Here is a 19,090-nt window from a genome sequence, read left to right as displayed (position 1 = left end):
AAGGCATGGCCTACTGAGCAATGGACGAAACTCATTTCGTCGGAAGAATCTTGTTTTACGCTATTTCCAAACACTGGTCAACTTTGCTTTCCAAGAGTGGAACATGGTGGGGGTTCGGTGATGATTTGGTTACTCTGCCAGGTCATATTACTGCCAAGGATTATCTGGCCATTTTGGTCGATCAGGCCCATACCATGGTAAATGTTTGTTCCCGAAATGTCATGAAGTTTTCCAAGACGACAGACCTCTGTTTACACACTTCTCTTCGTTCATCACTGGTTTTGTAAGCTCAACGACGAATTGTCGCATCTGTCCTCGTCACCACACTCCATCAAGCGAGGTGGCGCAGTGTTTAGCACACTAAACTCGCATTCGAGAGGACGGCGGGTCAGTCCCGCGTCCGGCCATCCTGATTTAGGTTTTCCGTGATTTCCCTAAATCGCTCGAGGCAAATGCCGGGATGGTTCCTTCGAAAGGGCACGGCCGACTTCCTTCCCCGTCCTTCCCTAATCGGATGACACAAATGACCTCGCTGTCTAGTCTTCTCCCCCAAAACAAACCAACCCAACCCAGCCCTCAATATTATCGTTATATTTTAGTCTGCTTTTGACAGAAAGGTGCGTCATCGCTGTCCACGTCCATCACCGTTAACTGTACTTTCCACTATTGTGCAGAAAGAATGGTGCAAGATAGCCTTGAAAACCAAACAGGATCCCTATTTATCCATTCCTAGACGACTGAAAGCTGTTTTGAATACCAACGGGGTTTCCTACGCAGTATTAGACATTGCTGTGTGTTATGTTTTCAAAGTTTTTATATTTTTGTCCATCCCCTGTAGCTCTTCGCTTTGGGGTGTAAAAGGTGGACCACATTTTTAACTTAAATACCTGCATCCCACACTTACAGAATCGTGTATGCCGTGCGAGACGAAGCTTTTGGGTTTCACGCCGCTGGAGCCGAGAACCTGGCGATTTTAGATGGCATGCCATGCCAGGTGTCTCGTTCTATGTGGAGGCTACAACCCGGTGCCGCTGAGGCCCTCATTGAGCGACAGAGCGGAAGTAAAACCAGTTGGTTGGTAGCCAGTAACCCAGAAAGAAGTCCAGCAGGAACGTAGTGTGCCGAGGAGTGGGGCAGCCTTGGCGGTCAATGGTCAACGTGGGACGCGGCCAAACTGTCGCGGACATTGTTTGCCTGGAGAGCAGACCTTTCCATTTCTGGTAGCCACAGGAGATGACAACCACAGCCGGTTACGGAGAAGAGTGGTTTTTTTACAGCTGTGATTTAGAGAAAACTAGGAGTGTGCTTTAGTGGTCCGAAATGTTTGATGGGCAGCTGAAAGTTTGTCAGATTGGGATTATTTTAGGGCAGGTGCTGTGTACAGTGAAGACAGCTATTGGTTAGTGTATGCGATTTGAATATGAAGAGTCTGTTACAAGTTATGATACGTCACATCTAGATGTGAGGGCACTAGAATGTGCTTTTTGTAATGTACCTCATCTCAGAGAGTGTTCTACTACTATACGAGACAGAGATCTGCATTTGTGTTTGTAGCCATAACCACAATGAAGGTGTGTTCAACTATTGTACATAGATATATGTCTTCTGAATTTTATGTTGCTGATGTTATCGACAGACAGGATGGCACTGATACCTTTGTTGTATGTAGTAGCATTAAGTTGCTGGTGGACGCCCTTGGTAGTAGAAGCAGATCTGGTTGCCCTTTGACTAATTTATGGTACTGTGTTCATTTGATTGCCTGATAGTAGTTTACCACAGAGAGAGAGAATGTGCATATTGTTGTTCTTGGTTGGTGCCCACTTTTGTGTCAAAAGGCCTGAGATGCTTTTGACTTGTGTATGTCTTGTAATGTTTACGAAGTTTTTTTATTTTCATTGTTGTATTATGCCCATTTTTACATAATAAGAAGGTCAGGGCAGAATACTGTTGATCTGTTGTTAACCACCTTACGATCTACTGAAGTAATTGTGCATATGTGGAAATACTTACGTTGTTAATAAAAGCTATTATAAAATAAGATCATACCTGTACAACTTCCCAGCCCACAACCCAACTCCACCCACAGCGTTCACATAACAACAAAGACAGCAACAACAACAACAACTACTACTACTACTACACAACTACAAGAGCGCTAAACTTGGAAACTATTTCATCGTGTTAGCTTGATGCATCAGAAGGAGGAATTTCATTTCTGTCAGTTTAGTCACGTGCGTCCAACCCGGCTGCCCTCCCCTTGTACTGATTACTTCTTCTCTAATCTCCTTATTTCTTCCAAGATATGTAGCCTTAATATCCCGTGTCTTAGCTAAATTCCTTCTTTGAAGCAAATACTCAGCTGTATTATCCCATATTAACAAATGTAATGGACATAGCCGTATTGTAAGTGCCAGTCCATTTGTTGTCGAAGTACCAAAGTCACCTGTGTATCTTATTACTATGTTCCTTTGAACCCTCCTCACAGCCACGGGAGGCCTCACAAGGCGCAAGCTGTGGGGCCACAAGCTAGATCCATAAGATCTGGCGTGATAGCCTGAATATTTGAGGCATAAGGTTGAACATCCTCTGTCCAATGTTTACCAACATATGGAGCAGACCTAATGCTTTCTCACCCATTTGCTCAGTGTGAGGCATGAAACACTAACTCAATAGTTCAGCTATGTTGAGCAAGGAAGGGGTGCCGAGCAGGAAATAGTTAGGCTACGTTAATGGCGTGCGTGGCAAAAACCAAGGTGCAATACCCAACAGGTGTTTTCTCTGTAATGCCTTATAACAACTTAGGCGGGATTGCCCGCAGCAGGAGAAGGAGTTGAAAAAAGGAGTTGACTAATTCCTAAGGGTGCAGCAGGTGATGGTCGCTTGATCGCTTTCCGTGGCGGTATTCTGACTAGATTCATATAGAACAGACATAGGAACCCATTCATTTGTTGCGGAATTGACAGCAAGACGGTATGTTGTCTTCTTGATACCGGTATCTCAGTCCCAGTCGTGACCGGAAGGTTTTTTTGTACTCAGCATGCGGTATGTTCTTGGTCAGGGTTGAACGAGGTCTGGACTTCACACCTTGAGATCCCTTTTAGCTCATTAGACACACTAGTATCTTTTAAATTTTACACATGGCTGGAGCAACAACTGAAGAATGAATCCTTCTTCTAGAAACAGTAAACAGCCAGTCAGTTGCAAACAGGGTGGACAGAAAATGTGTGAAATGCTTGAAGGGATGTTACAGGGCAGGTTGTACTGGGACATAAATGTTAAGAAAGAAATGCGATATGTTGCTCCGTTTCCGAGTTATTTAGCATAGAATTTAGCCAATCGGGGCGTCGCGCGCTCGCATTCAAGCGGCCTGCCAGGGGCGGTGTTGCCCAACGACTATTTGACTCGTTAGCTGAAACTTGAATCTACGCGCGCGACGATCTGATTGGCTAACTTCAATGCTAAATAACTCGAAAACGGAGCAACGTATCGAATTTCTTTCTTAACATTTATGTCTCAGTACAACCTGCCCTCCAACATCCCTACAAGCGTTTCGGACATTTTCTGACCACGCTGTATATGCTATGGTTAACCTTCTCAGGTTGTTTATATTTCCTTCCGAAGAACACGTTTAAATATAATTTTGAACCTAGGCTAAACGACTTTACAATCGTTGATAATTTTACTGTTAACCTTAAAAGTGCTCTTGATGCTGCAAAAATAGAGAAATCTCAACAGACCAGAATAGGACATGAATGCAGTGAAATTTTAGAAAAAGAAGTAAAGTTAGTCAAATATAAGCATTCGCAATAAAAGGAAAGAAGAGCTGTTACTACCATTAACCGAAAATTAAAGAACATCAAGACTCTAGGTATGAGTACTGTTAAAGGAAATACGCTTCCTATCACAAAAAAGCGAATACGTAGTCAAAACGTTAGCATTTTTCGCGGAAGATGGTATCTCCGAAATCGTTAATGATGCTACCCCTAGATTACAAAAATAAATTATGAATATTTTAGATACAACTAAAAATCTCATGAAAGAATCACAAAAAAGAAGTTAATATGAAGCCTAAACCCCTTATCTTGAGAAGCCAGTTAAAAGTACATAAAAAAAACTAAACTATTTTCCCGATCGTTCACTGGATAAACTGTCCATATCACAAACTAGCGAGATTTTTGCACACTAAAATCAATGTAGCTTCCATATTTGAAAACATTTTTCTGTTAAATAAATAAGTTAAAAATTACAGGATCCATCCCTTCCTCTTAGCCGGCCGGGATGGCCGAGCGGTTCTAGGCACTTCAGTCTGGAACCGCGTGACCGCTACGGTCGCAGATTAGAATCCTGCCTCGGGAATGAATGTGTGTGCTGTCCTTAGGTTAGTTAGGTTTAAGTAGTTCTAAGTTCTACGGGACTGATGACCTCAGTTTATATACTACATACCCATAGTGTTTAATAGCAGTAGCCAAGATCTACAAAAAATGTTCCATATTTTTAACGACTATCATGTTAAAATCAATATTACAAAATAAATACAAGATGATAATAGAGAACATAATTTTTTTGGATTTCAAACTGATGTTACATAACAACAAAATCAGTTTTGACATTTTTCATAAACCAACATTTGCAGATAATACACTGTAGCTGACTCATTGCCATCCATAGACGCATAAAACCACTTTTTTAAACTCTTCAATACATTGAAAGGAGCGCACACATTTAGAACCGCACTGTTTCCAAAAAGAAATATCCTAATTAAATCCATTGCAGTTAACAATGTACAATGCATATGAGCCTAGATTGGTTTATCATATCGTAAAGTAAAAAACAGCTGTTAAGTGTTCAACTTTAGGGAACAGCATCTAGAAGACAAGAAGGCAGAATAATAAATTTATTTCTATACTTTTCTGGGTAATTTATCACACTGGGTAAGTAGACTGTTAAATAAGGAAAATTGCTTTCTCTGTAAATAGTAGCCTAAAACAAAATTCAACCCACTCTCTCACAACATGGGAAGACATTTCACAAACGTTGGTGTTTATAAAATTAGATGTAATGGGTGCCCTAACTGTTGCATAAGACAGACAGGGAGGCCGTTTAAAGTAAGATTGAAAGAGTACCCGCCAAGCAAACGTGAGCGAAATGTGTACAATTCCACTTCTGCTGAACATCTGCTTCTTCTTCAGCACACACCATGGAGACTAGAAGACTTTTGATTACGAAAAAGTAAAGGTTACAAAGATTACAACAGATTACAAACACGGATCCATTTTAAATGAGCAGTGCAACTCAAACTCGAAATGTTGTAAGCAGCTTCAGACTCCTGCTTTCACTGAAGTAGCAGAGAAGTGGCTGGATCTTCCATATGACAGTAGAATATGTCATTTTCCGCGCCTGTTAATGGCAGCAGTACTTCTGTTTCTTCTTTGCTATCGTGTCACATACATTTCTAGAGGTTTGATGTTCACAGTTTTTCACATGTGTTTTATTTGAGAGTTATACACGTTTTACTATCTTATCTCTCCCACACCCATACAACCATATCTCTCCATCCCCCCTTTCCTTCCCTCTTTCTACCCCCATTTCTCTCCCCTTTCACTCTCTTGCCTCACCCCCTCCTCCTCCGCGTTCCTTTTGCTGTTGTTTCTATTTGCACTAGTCACAGTTTATGACATTACAGCCTTTATCACTGCGATTTTTAACGTGTAAAAGTTTTTTTTTCTGTATTCGCGTCAGTATGTGCGAACTTTTAACATATACCAATGAATGTTGTAACCAGATATCTTTGCCGCGCTCCTGAAAAGCGCAGAATATCACGATAGCTATAAACTGTTATACGCTCCTATCGATCAGTAAAAAAAAAAAAAAAAAAAACGATGCACCTATGTTTCAAAATAACAATTGCCAATTTTTACTTCTGGAGGGAGCCGCGCCGCTCTCTAGCTGTTCTGAGAATGTGTTGCGAGTCAGACGCAAAAGTATTGTGCTCCATACTGATATAATCATTTTATTGTAACTTTAAGAGTTTAAGTGATTAAAAAATATATGTAGCCACAAACAAGAGAGAATGTATATCATGAAAATTCGCTCCACCTCCACAATGGGTGGCCATGTTAATGTAAGTTTCCGTTTCATTATATAAAACTTGAAGCCTTGAAGTTTATTTAATTTCAAAGAAAATCTCTCAACCTTATTTTCATTAATTATACTTGTGATAATCTTTCCTGTTTAAAAGATTTATGCAGCTTATGATCCAGCGTGTGTTCTGTCGGAACAGGAGGCTGCGGTGACGACATCGTTATAGTATTTATTCCAAGTTCTTTCAGTTCCGTTTATATGTTCGTACAAATCCAATTAGTTGGTCCCTTAGGTTTCTTTCATGTAACTTCCGTCTGTTTTCTCCGCGCGATCATCCTCCGAAAAAAATTTCTGTTCATTTTTTTAGTAATTTTCGATATCGCGAATGAGAAAAGACAGCCGCCTCCTGCTCCGAACGGAACACCACGACTTTTCTAACGTCGGAGAGTACCGCACGAATTTTCCGCTAAAAGGTAATAGAATTTCTTAAAGCTGGATCAATTACACATGTTGCTGCTGTTCTCCGACAAATCTGGTGTGATTAATAGTAATTTATTCTGTCACGACAAAAAGAACCAATTTTATTTTTACCAAAGCAACAAAGCTTTCAATTAAATTACTAAAAAAAAATCATACCAGAAGTTTCATGTACATTGTTTTTACCACAATGACCTTTTTTAGATGGTAACTTATAATTTGTTGACATTTTATTAAAAAAATGGTTGAAATGGCTCTGAGCACTATGGGACTTAACATCTAAGGTCATCAGTCCCCTAGAACTTAGAACTACTTAAACCTATCTAACCTAAGGACATCACACAACACCCAGTCATCACGAGGCAGAGAAAATCCCTGACCCCGCCGGGAAGCGAACCCGGGAACCCGGGCGCGGGAAGCGGGAACGTTGCCGCACGACCACGAGCTTAATTTAAATACGTGCGCAGCTACATATGACTGCTTTTTAATGTCGTAATTTTAATTTCAACTTTTGAAGCAAATTTAGGACAATAAAGTTTCATTCACTGTCGCGCACCCACCTTGCGCATACTGCCAGTGCCCTCTCTTGCTAGAAGTCTTCTCTAGCGCAAGCGTTGCATACGTGACGCTAGTGCACTAGATGTACATTATTGAGGAGGTCCCATATGACAACAACCCGACAACGCAGCGCGGTTTCTCACATAGGAAAATTCACGTTCAAGAAATCGTTCACGCAGGAGAACCGTACAAACAAACATACCGTCACTTGACCACCGGACAGGCTCCCTTATGGACAACAAAGAAATAAGCGTACCTAGCGTAGTAGGTAGCTTAAAGATGTGAAAACAAATAAATCACCAGGTCTGGATGGAACCCCAGTTCGATTTTGCAATAAGTATTCTACGGCAGTGGCCCCTTACCAAGACCGCATTTATCGTGAATCTCTTGCCCAGCAGGAAGTTTTAAGAGACTGGAAAAAAGCATATAAGAAAGGTAAAAGAACGGACCTGCAAAATTACAGAGAAATGTCCCTAGTTTCTGTTTGCTGCAGAATCCTTGAAAACGTTCTCAATTCTAATACAATAAACATTCTTGAGATTAAACAGCTTATGTTCACGAATCAGCATGGTTTTAGAAAGCATCGCTCGTGCGAAACTCAGACTGCCCTTTTCTCACACGATATACTGAGCAATACTTACGAAGGTCAACAGGCAGAGTGGATATTTCTAGGTTTCCGGAAAGCATTTGACGCGGTGCCCCATTGCAGGCTGATAACGAAGGTACGATCATATGGAATACGTTCACAGACATGTGAGTGGCCCGAAGACTTCTTAAACAATAGAACTCAGTATGTTGTCCTCGACGGCGAGTGTTCATCAGAGACACGGGTATCGTGAGGAGTGCCCCCGAGAAGTGTGATAGTACTGCTGTTTCTAGTTGGTGTGATGAATAGCAGCAAGCCCTGAAAAATGTGAATTAATGCGGATGAGTAGGAAGAACAAACCTGTAATATTCGGATACAGTATTACTAGCGTCCAGGTTGACAGAGTCAAGTCGTTTAAATAACTGAACGTAACATTTGAAAGCAATATGAGGTGGAACTAGCATGTGAAAACTGTGGTAGAGAAGGTAAATCGTTGATTTCGCTTTATCGGGAGAATTTTAGGAAAGAGTGGTTCACCTTAAAGGAGACCGCATATAGAACGCAGGTACGACATTTTCTTGATACTGCTCGAGTGAAATCGGATTGAAGAAGGACATCGAAGCAATTTAGAGGAGAGCTGCTAAATTTGTTACCTATTGGTTCGAACAAAACTTACGCGTTACGGAGACGCTTCTGGAAGTGAAATGGGAATCCCTGGAGGGAAGGCAGCGATCTTTTCTGGAAAGACTATTGAGAAAATTTAGAGAACCGGCATTTGAAGTTGACTGCCGTCCAATTCTGCTCCCGCCATCATAAATCGCGCATAATGACTACGAAGATAAGATACGAGACGGAGGCTTACAGACATTAATTTTTGCCTCTCTCTATTTGCGAGTGAAGTGCTGAGGGGAAACGACAAGTACTGGTACATTGTACCCTCCTCCACGCACCTTACGTTAGCTTGCGGAGTATCTATGTCGATGTTGAGTGTAGAGGAGCCTCTTGTGGCTGTAGATGTAGGGAACATGCAGCAGTCCTAGGCAGGTAGGAGGCCTAGGCCAGTTGCAAAGTCTAACAGAAAGAAGAAGGTTCTGCTGCTAGGTAGTTCGCACGGTAGAGGTGTGGGCCAGCAGTTGCAGGAAGTGTTTGGGAATGAGTACCAAGTCACCAGCATTGTGAAGCCTAGAGCAGGGTTGGCTCAGGTGACTGATGGCATGTTATCTAGGAATTTTGCGAAGGAGGATCAGGTAGTGATAGTGGATGGAGCAGGAAACAGTCTTGATAAGGACAGGGAATATGTTGTATTTGGTGACCTGGTAAAGATAACTACTCAAACAAGTGGCACTAATGAGCATTTCACGCAACTCTTTCAGCATCATGATCAGCCTCATCTGAATGCCGCTGTTAGGAGCATTAACATGTGGCTGGAGGGGGCGCTGATCGCAGAGGACATGGACCAAATTTCAGTGGTGCCGGTTGGGTCTATCAGTAGGTCGGGTTTAACTAGGCATGGCCCGCACCTCAATAGGTATGGGAACGGTGGCTGGCTGAGCTTATAGGTGGGTGATGGTAGTGGTTGTGGTGGTGGTGGTGGTGGTAGGATCACTAATGGAAAAATTCCTGTAGTAGTTGGTGTCAGAGCTGCACCTTTCTTAGGTTGAAGTCAGCTGATAGGTATACCTGCTTAAAGGAAGTCCCTGTAACTAAGGGCTCACCTTCAGAGGATATCATGTTTCCCAGTAGAGAAGGAATTAACATATTTCATCAAAATATAAGAGGTATTAGAGATAAAATCAGTGAACTGCTTATAGATGTCAACTCTGAAATTAATGGTATATCGGAGCACCACTTAAATAACTTGACAATTCAGAGGCTTCCTTTACAAGGATGCAGATTGGCTGGTTGGTTTTCAAAGAGTTCCTTGTGGGGTGGGGGAGTGGCTATGTACGTAAAAAAACAGTAGTTCATTTGCGTTCATAGACGTATCACGCACTGCACTGAACAGATATTTGAATGTTGTGCAGGGGCAGTTGTATTTAGTGAAACTAAACTTCCAGGTGTTGTTGTTTACAGGTTCCCTAGCTCTGACTTCAGAGCATTTTTGTTCAAGCTAGAGGGGGTTCTTGATTCACTTTGTAGGAAGTACCAGAAATTAGTTAATGTGGTGACTTCAATATAAATTTTGTATATGATGGAGCAAGAAAATGGATGTTGGTATATCTCCTAAATTCATATGATCTGATTCAGACTGTGTTTTATCCAACAAGGGTGCAGGGGAACAGTAGCACAGCCATTGACAATATTTTTATTCCTTCTGTTAGTGAAAGGATGAATGGCGTTTCAGACGATGATGCACGAATTTTAACAGGAAAATGCTTTTGTACTCAAACAAATGTCACATATAATTACACACTATGGAGGAAAGTTAATCCAACAGAAATGGAGAGATTTTTATACCTTGTCAAGGAACAAGACAGGCAGGTTGTTTATAATGCTGATAACATGGATGATAAATATAATGCTTTCCTTCTACATCTACATCTACATCCATACTCCGCAAGCCACCTGACGGTGTGTGGCGGAGGGTACCTTGAGTACCTCTATCGGTTCTCCCCTCTATTCCAGTCTCGTATTGTTCTTGGAAAGAAGGATTCTCGGTATGCCTCTGTCTGGGCTGTAATCTCCCTGATTTTATCCTCATGGTCTCTTCGCGAGATATATGTAGGAGGGAGCAATATGCTGCTTGACTCTTCGGTGAAGGTATGTTCTCGAAACTTTAACAAAAGCCCGTACCGAGCTACTGAGCGTCTCTCTTGCAGAGTCTTCCACTGGAATTTATCTGTCATCTCCGTAACGCTTTCGCGATTACTAAATGATCCTGTAACGAAGCGCTCTGCTCTCCGTTGGATCTTCTCTATCTCTTCTATCAACCCTATCTGGTACGGAACCCACACTGCTGAGCAGTATTCAAGCAATGGGCGAACAAGCGTACTGTAACCTACTTCCTTTGTTTTCGGATTGCATTTCCTTAGGATTCTTACAATGAATCTCAATCTGGCATCTGCTTTACCGACAATCAACTTTACATGATCATTCCATTTTAAATCACTCCTAATGCGTACTCCCAGATAATTTATGGAATTAACTGCTTCCGGTTGCTGACCTGCTATTTTGTAGCTAAATGATAAGGGATCTATCTTTCTATGTATTCGCAGCACATTACACTTGTCTACATTGAGATTCAATTGCCATTCCCTGCACCATGTGTCAATTCGCTGCAGATCCTCCTGCATTTCAGTACAATTTTCCATTGTTACAACCTCTCGATACACCACAGCATCATCTGCAAAAAGCCTGAGTGAACTTCCGATGTCATCCACAACGTCATTTTGTATATTGTGAATAGCAACGGTCCTATAACACTCCCCTGCGGCACACTTGAAATCACTCTTACTTCGGAAGACTTCTCTCCATTGAGAATGACATGCTGCGTTCTGTTATCTAGGAACTCTTCGATCCAATCACACAATTGGTCTGATAGTCCAAATGCTCTTACTTTGTTCATTAAACGACTGTGGGGAACTGTATCGAACGCCTTGCCGAAGTCAAGAAACACGGCATCTACCTGTGAACCCATGTCTATGGCCCTCTGAGTCTCGTGGACGAATAGCGCGAGCTGGGTTTCACACGACCGTCTTTTTCGAAACCCATGCTGATTCCTACAGAATAGATTTCTAGTCTCCATAAAAGTCATTATACTCGAACATAATACGTGTTCCAAAATTCTGCAACTGATCGACATTAGAGATATAGGTCTATAGTTCTGCACATCTGTTCGACGTCCCTTCTTGAAAATGGGGATGACCTGTGCCCTTTTCCGATCCTTTGGAACGCTACGCTCTTCTAGAGACCTACGGTACACCGCTGCAAGAAGGGGGGGCAAGTTCCTTCGCGTACTCTGTGTAAAATCGAACTGGTATCCCATCAGGTCCAGCGACCTTTCCTCTTTTGAGCGATTTTAATTGTTTCTCTATCCCTCTGTCGTCTATTTCGATATCTACCATTTTGTCATCTGTACGACAATCTAGAGAAGGAACTACAGTTCAGTCTTCCTCTGTGAAACAGCTTTGGAAAAAGACATTTAGTATTTCGGCCTTTAGTCTGTCATCCTCTGTTTCAGTACCATTTTGGTCACAGAGTGTCTGGACATTTTGTTTTGATCTACCCACCGCTTTGACATAAGACCAAAATTTCTTAGGATTTTCTGACAAGTCAGTACATAGAACTTTACTTTCGAATTCATTGAACGCCTCTCGCGTAGCCCTCCTCACACTACATTTCGCTTCGCGTAATTTTTGTTTGTCTGCAAGGCTTTGGCTATGTTTATGTTTGCTGTGAAGTTCCCTTTGCTTCCGCAGCAGTTTTCTAACTCGGTTGTTGTACCACGGTGGCTCTTTTCCATCTCTTACGATCTTGCTTGGCACATACTCATCTAACGCATATTGTACGATGGTTTTGAACTTTGTCCACTGATCCTCAACACCATCTGTACTTGAGACGAAACTTTTGTGTTGAGCCGTCAGGTACTGTGTAATCTGCTTTTTGTCACTTTTGCTAAACAGAAAAATCTTCCTACCTTTTTAGTATTTCTATTTACGGCTGAAATCATCGATGCAGTAACCGCTTCATGATCGCTAATTCCCTGTTCTGCGTTAATTGTTTCAAATAGTTCGGGTCTGTTTGTCACCAGAAGGTCTAGTATGTTATCGCCACGAGTCGGTTCTCTGTTTAACTCCTCAAGGTAGTTTTCAGATACAGCACATAAAAAAATTTCACAGGATTCTTTGTCCCTGCCACCCGTTATGAACGTTTGAGTCTCCCAGTCTATATCCGTCAAATTAAAATCTCCACCCAGAACTATAACATGGTGGGGAAATCTACTCGAAATATTTTCCAAATTATCCTTCAGGTGCTCAGCCACAACAGCTGCTGAGCCAGGGGGCCTATAGAGACATCCAATTACCATGTCTGGGCCTGCTTTAACCGTGACCTTCACCCAAATCATTTCACATTTCGGATCTCCGTCAATTTCCTTCGATACTATTGCACTTCTTATCGCTGTAAACACGCCTCCCCCTTCACTGTCCAGCCTGTCTCTGCGGTATACATTCCAATCTGAGTTTAGGATTTCATTATTGTTTACGTCAGGTTTCAGCCAGCTTTCTGTCCCTAGTATGTATGGGCATTGTGACCGTTTATTAATGAGAGCAGTTCTGGGACCTTTCTATAGACGCTCCTGCAGTTTACTATTAGCACAATAATACTGTTATTCCCTGTTGCATTTTGCCTACTCCTACATTTCCGCGTCTCAGGAGGCGTCTTGTCGGTCCTAGGGAGGGAATTTTCTAACCTGAAAAACCCCCATGTGCACTCCACACGTACTCCGCTGTCCGCCGCTCGTGGTCTCGCGGTAGCGTTCTCGCTTCCCGAGCACGGGGTCCCGGGTTCGATTCCCGGCGGGGTCAGGGATTTTCACCTGCCTCGAGATGACTGGGTGTTTGTGTTGTCCTCATCATTTCATCATCATCCAGGAAAGTGGCGAAATTGGACTGAGCAAAGATTGGATAATTGTACGGGCGCTGATAACCACGCAGTTGAGCGCCCCACAAACCAAATCATCATCATCATCAACACGTACTCCGCTACCCTTGTAGCCGCTTCCGGCGTGTAGTGCACGCCTGACCTATTCAGGGGGTCCCTACATTTCTCCACCCGATAGCGGAGGTCGAGAAATTTGCACCCCAGATCTCCGCAGAATCGTCTGAGCCCCTGGTTTAAGCCTTCCACTCGGCTCCAAACCAGAGGACCGCGATCGGTTCTGGGAACGATACTACAAATAGTTAGCTCTGATTCCACCCCGCGAGCGAGGCTTTCCGTCTTCACCAATTCCGCCAACCGCCTGTATGAACTGAGGATGACCTCTGAACCCAGAGGGCAGGAGTTATTGGTGCCGACATGAGCAACAATTTGCAGTGGGGTGCACCCAGTGCTCTCTATCGCCGCCGGCAGGGCCTCCTCCACATCTCGGATGAGACCCCCCGGCAAGCAGACAGAGTGAACACTGGCCTTCTTCCCCGACCTTTCCGCTATTTCCCTAAGGGGCTCCATCACCCGCCTAACGTTGGAGCTCCCAATAACTAATAAATCCCTCCCCCCGTGTGCCTGCTCGGACCTTGCTGAAGGAGCGGCCACATGTCCACTCACAGGCAGAGCGGGCGATGCCACACGGCCAGCCTCCACATTTACCCTCCGCCTCGTGCGCCGCGAACGCCGCTGAACCCGCCACTCCCCTTCGGGAGAGGGTGGCCCAACCGCGCCCGGTACCCGCGAAGATGTCTCGACAGCAGGGACAGTGGGTGAAGCATGTAACACCTGGGGTGTACCATGCGACGCACCAGACTCCCCACTGCCGCTACACTCCGAGGCAGCAGCCTGAGGACGGCTGACCGCGGCCATCAACACGCTCAGCTGTTCGCGAACAGTGGCCCGCTCCTCCTGCGTCCGTACACAGCAGTCTCACATCCCATCCATCCTAAGGAACCAATTTAATGTAGAGAGTTAATCAGCTTTTAACTAGACTGCTAATTCACTAAAGGCGGCTGATTGTTGACTAAACTGTGATTGCTAGCCACTTCTTGTAGAAAACAACATTTCTCGTGCTCTTTGAGAGCTGCTTTCCATTATATCGTTCTAAACGGGGTACTAGCAGTAAAAGGCAGCCCAGATAGCTGACTAGTGGGATAAGGATATCATGTAGAACAATGCGGAAATTATATAAAAATGTTAGAAGTAGTAACAATCAGGCTACAGTAGCCCAATACAAACAGTACTGTAAGATGCTTAAAATGTTATTAAGAAGGGAAGGAGTATGTGGTATGCGAATAGAACAGCTAACCCACAGGATAAAATTAAAGCCATGTGGTCAGTTGTAAAGGAAGTATCTGGTCAGCAGCACAAGGGCGACGATACAAAGTCAGTTCATAGTAAAAATATTTCTTTTACTGATAAGTCAGATATATGTATAGTATTTAACGATCATTTTCTGAGCATTGCTGGTGAATTAAATAAAAATTTAGTTTCTACAGGGAATCGTATAACTTTTTGGGCAAATGCCTTTCCCGAGATTGATGTCTGAAATACTCCTCTGTGATGCAGACAAGGGGGAGATTGAGTCAATATTAAATCAGTGAAGACTAAGGACTCTTACGGTTATGATGGAGTGCCTAGCACAATAATGAAGTACTGTGCTGCACTTGTTAGTCCTGTAGTTAGCCATATTTTTATTTTTACTTTAGGAATGGTCAGTTTCCTGAACGATTAAAGTACTCAGTACTAAAAAGGCTTTATAAAAAGAGAGAAAGGGATAATGTAGATTATCTCAGAAATATTTCTATGCCATCAGTGTTTGCTAAAGTTATTGAAAAGGCTGTGTATTTAAACATAATTGATCCTTTTATATCACACTATTTGCTATCAAATGTACAGTTCGGCTTTGGAAGTCATTTAACACCCGAAAATGCTATATTCTCTTTTCTCTATGAGGTACTGAATTGGTTAAACAAAAGGTTTCGAACGCTTGGCACATTTTTTGATTTAACTGACGCGTTTGATTGTGTTGATGATCGCAAAATATTGCTCCATTAGTTAGACCAATATGGGATATGGGGAGTAGCTCATGATTGTTTCACCTCTTACTTTATCAACAGACAGGAAAAGTTCATTGCTCAGAATGTTGGGAATGGCTATGATGTGGGGTCTGAGTGAGGTACGGTCAAGGGGGGTGGGGGGAGGAGGTGCCCCAGGGATCAGTGCTAGGGCTACTCCTGTTCCTTATTTATATAAATGATGCCCTCCAGTATTATGAGTAATACTAAAATATTTCTGTTTGCTGATGCTACTTGCTTGCTAGTAAGGGATGTTGTGTGCAACATGGGTTCAGATTCAAATAGTGCAGTTCATTACATAACAACATGGCTTGTAGAAAATGAGCTAACGCTAAATCACAGTAACACCCAGTTTTTACAGATTCTAACACACAATTCAACAAAACCTGGCGTTCTAACTTCGCAGAATGGGCATATTATTAGTGAAACTGAAAAGTTAAAATTTCTAAGTGTTCAGATAGATAGTAAATTGTCATGGAAAGCCCACGTTCAGCATCTCGTCCAAAGACTTAGTGCTGCCATTTTTATCATTCGAACAGTATCTGAAGTTAGTGATGTTTCAACACGAAAATTAATCTACTTTTCTTATTTTCATTCGATTGTGTCGTGTGGTGTTATATTTTGGGGTAAGTCTTCCATTCTAAAAGGATATTTTTGGCTCATAAACGGGCAGTTCGGGCAATAAGTGGTGTAAGTTCACGAGCCTCTTGTCGACTCTGTTCAGGAGTCTGGGTATTTTGACATTGACCTCTCAATATATATATATATATATATATATATATATATATATATATATATATATATATATATTATTATTATTTATTATTATTCGTTACAGTCAACTTTGGACTACGCTAAGCATCAGTCATTTCTTGTGCTTTTTCTTGCGTTCTTCCCAGTACTTCTTCATTTTTTCTGAGTGGGCTTCTTTACGTTCTTGCGACCAGGTTGTTCCCGTCTTCTTTGATTGCGTTCGGTCTTTGAATCCCTGTATTTTGTTGATGGCATTCCTATATTCCATTCTGTTGTAAACTGTCTCTGGTATAATGTTCATTTCTGCAATGTCTTCTTTTACTTCTTTCAGCCAGTTAATTTGTGTCTTTCTGCTTTCCATGTATTCCAGGATTTTCTTTGCCGTTCTTTCTGGTGCCATTCTTTTGACATGCCCATAGAAACTCAGTCTTCTCTTTTTAAAGGATGTTGTCAGTTTTTCAATTTTCTCGTATAACTCTTTATTGGATCGCAATTTATAATCTTGTCCATCCTTTTTAGGTCCTAAGATCTTTCTCAGTATTTTTCTCTCTTTTATTTCCAATTTCTCCAACAGACGTTTTCTGTTCAGTGGGATGCATTCAATCGCATACAAACTTTCTGGTTTTATTACCGCATTGTAGTGCCTGAGGTTGGCATTGATGGAGATCGACTTTTTATTGTATACATTTCGGCATAGCTGGTATGCCGTTTCCATCTTTATTGCTCTTTCCTGTAGTGAAACATTTGGTAACCCTGTCGGTGTAATCCATTCCCCTAGATACTTAAATTTATGAACTCTCTTAATTATTCCATATTTAGTTTGCAATGTCTGTGTTGGGTCTGTTTTGTCCTGTGTCATCAGTTCTGTCTTTTCATACGATATTTGTAGACCTGTCTTCTCAGCGATCTCATGCAGCATTTCTATCTGAATCTTTGCTGTTTCGATGTCATCTGCCAATATTGCCATGTCATCAGCAAATGCCAGACATTCAATTTTTGTTTTATTTCTTCCTAACGTTATCCCATTTTTCACTCCAGCTTCTGCCATCTTCTTTCTCCATTCCCTGACCACTTTTTCAAGGACAATGTTAAACAACAGTGGGGAGAGCCCATCCCCTTGTCTAACACCTGTTCCAATTACAAACGGTTGTGACAATCTACCCAAAAACTTCACTTGCGATTTTGTTCCCGTAAGGGTTTCCTGGATTAGACTTCTGCTTTTATCATCAATCCCAAATTCTTCTAATGTGTTAATCAGGGTTGGTCTATCAATAGAATCATATGCTTTTTTGAAGTCTATGAATGTAATTACTAGATTTTTCGATGTGCGTGCGCGAAGTTGTATTATGGAGAGTAGACTGAATATCTGTTCACTGCATGATCTTCCTTTTCTAAACCCAGCCTGATATTCACCCAGTTCTTTCTCTACTTGATTTTCAATCCTGTTTTGTAGTGCCTTGGATAGGATCTTATAGGCCACTGATAACAATGAGATACCTCTGTAGTTATTTGCATTTGTCTTGGCACCCTTCTTATGTAACGGATGAATCAATGCTGTCTTCCATTCCTCCGGAATCTTCTCTGTATTCCAAATCTCTTCAAACAGCGCCTCGAAATTATTTATTAAGTTTTCTCCTGCGTATTTCAGTAGTTCCGCGACTAACGAATCTTTACCAGATGCTTTATTGTTTTTCAATCCTTTCAAGATCTCTTTAATTTCTTCTTTATTAGGTGGTTCAGAGTCTGGTAGCTTATTCTTAGGCTTCTCAAATGTCAAGGTTTCATCAGGTCTTTTGCAGCTTAGCAGCGTTTCAAAGTAGTTCGCTAGGTGTTGGCAATTTTGTTCCACGCTGGTGATCAGATTTCCTTTTTCATCTTTGAAGCAGAGTGTCGGTGGTTTATATCTTGTTATTGTAGTTCTGAATGTTTGAAAGAAATTGCGTGTATTGTTCTTAGAAAATTCATCTTGTATTTTCTGTATTTGTTGTGTGTCAAATTTCCTTCGTTCACTTTTAATGATTTTCGTCGTTTCACGTCTTTGTGTTTTGAACTGCTCCCAGTCAGTTGGCCTTTTGGTTGAGTTGTATTTCTCCCAAGTTCTGGCTCTTTTCTGTAGTGCTTTCTCACAGACCTCATTCCACCAGGGATGCTTTTTCTTTTTGGTTAGTAAAATTGTTTGTTCTGCTACGTCTCGTATTGAGGTTGCAATATCTTCCCATTTGTGACTTTTGATTTTATCTGCCTTTTCCTTGTAGTCGTCTAAGACTTGCTGATTGAGCATTAAGTCCTGTACTCTATATTTGGCTATTTTTGTTTCGTCACTCTTGTGACTTCTTTCTGGTGTTAATTTCATCTTAATTTTGGTCAGATAATGGTCAGAATCAAAGTTGGCCCCTTTCACCACCTGTACATCTTGAATGTCCCTTGAATTATCATAACTTATTGTCACGTGATCAATCTGGAACTCGCCAAGTAATTTGTTCGGTGATTTCCATGTTGTTTGTTTTTTGGGATTCTTCTGGAATTTAGTTGTCATAATGTTCAATTTGAATTTCTCACAAAACTCTACTAATCTCTGGCCATTCATGTTAGTTTTAGTGTGTGCTGTAAACCTCCCTGTGCTTTTTGATAATTCGTTTCTTCCAATTTGTGCATTAAAGTCTCCTAACAGAATTGTAGTGTGTTGCTCAGGGATCTTCCCTATTGTTTCTTCCAGTTCCTCCCAAAATGTCTGCACTTTCTCTGGATTTTGTTGGTTGTCTTTATTTATTGGTGCATGGGCATTTATAAGTGTGTACTTTTTACTTTTATTTCTGAATGTTATCAATGATATTCTTGGTGATTTAGATTTAAATTCTAGTACCTTAGTAGAGAATGAGTTATGTATCACAAATGCTGTGCCATATACCCG

Source organism: Schistocerca piceifrons, chromosome 3 (assembly GCF_021461385.2).
Source record: "Schistocerca piceifrons isolate TAMUIC-IGC-003096 chromosome 3, iqSchPice1.1, whole genome shotgun sequence".
Classification (NCBI taxonomy): Eukaryota; Metazoa; Arthropoda; class Insecta; order Orthoptera; family Acrididae; genus Schistocerca; species Schistocerca piceifrons.
This window is presented reverse-complemented; position numbering follows the sequence as displayed.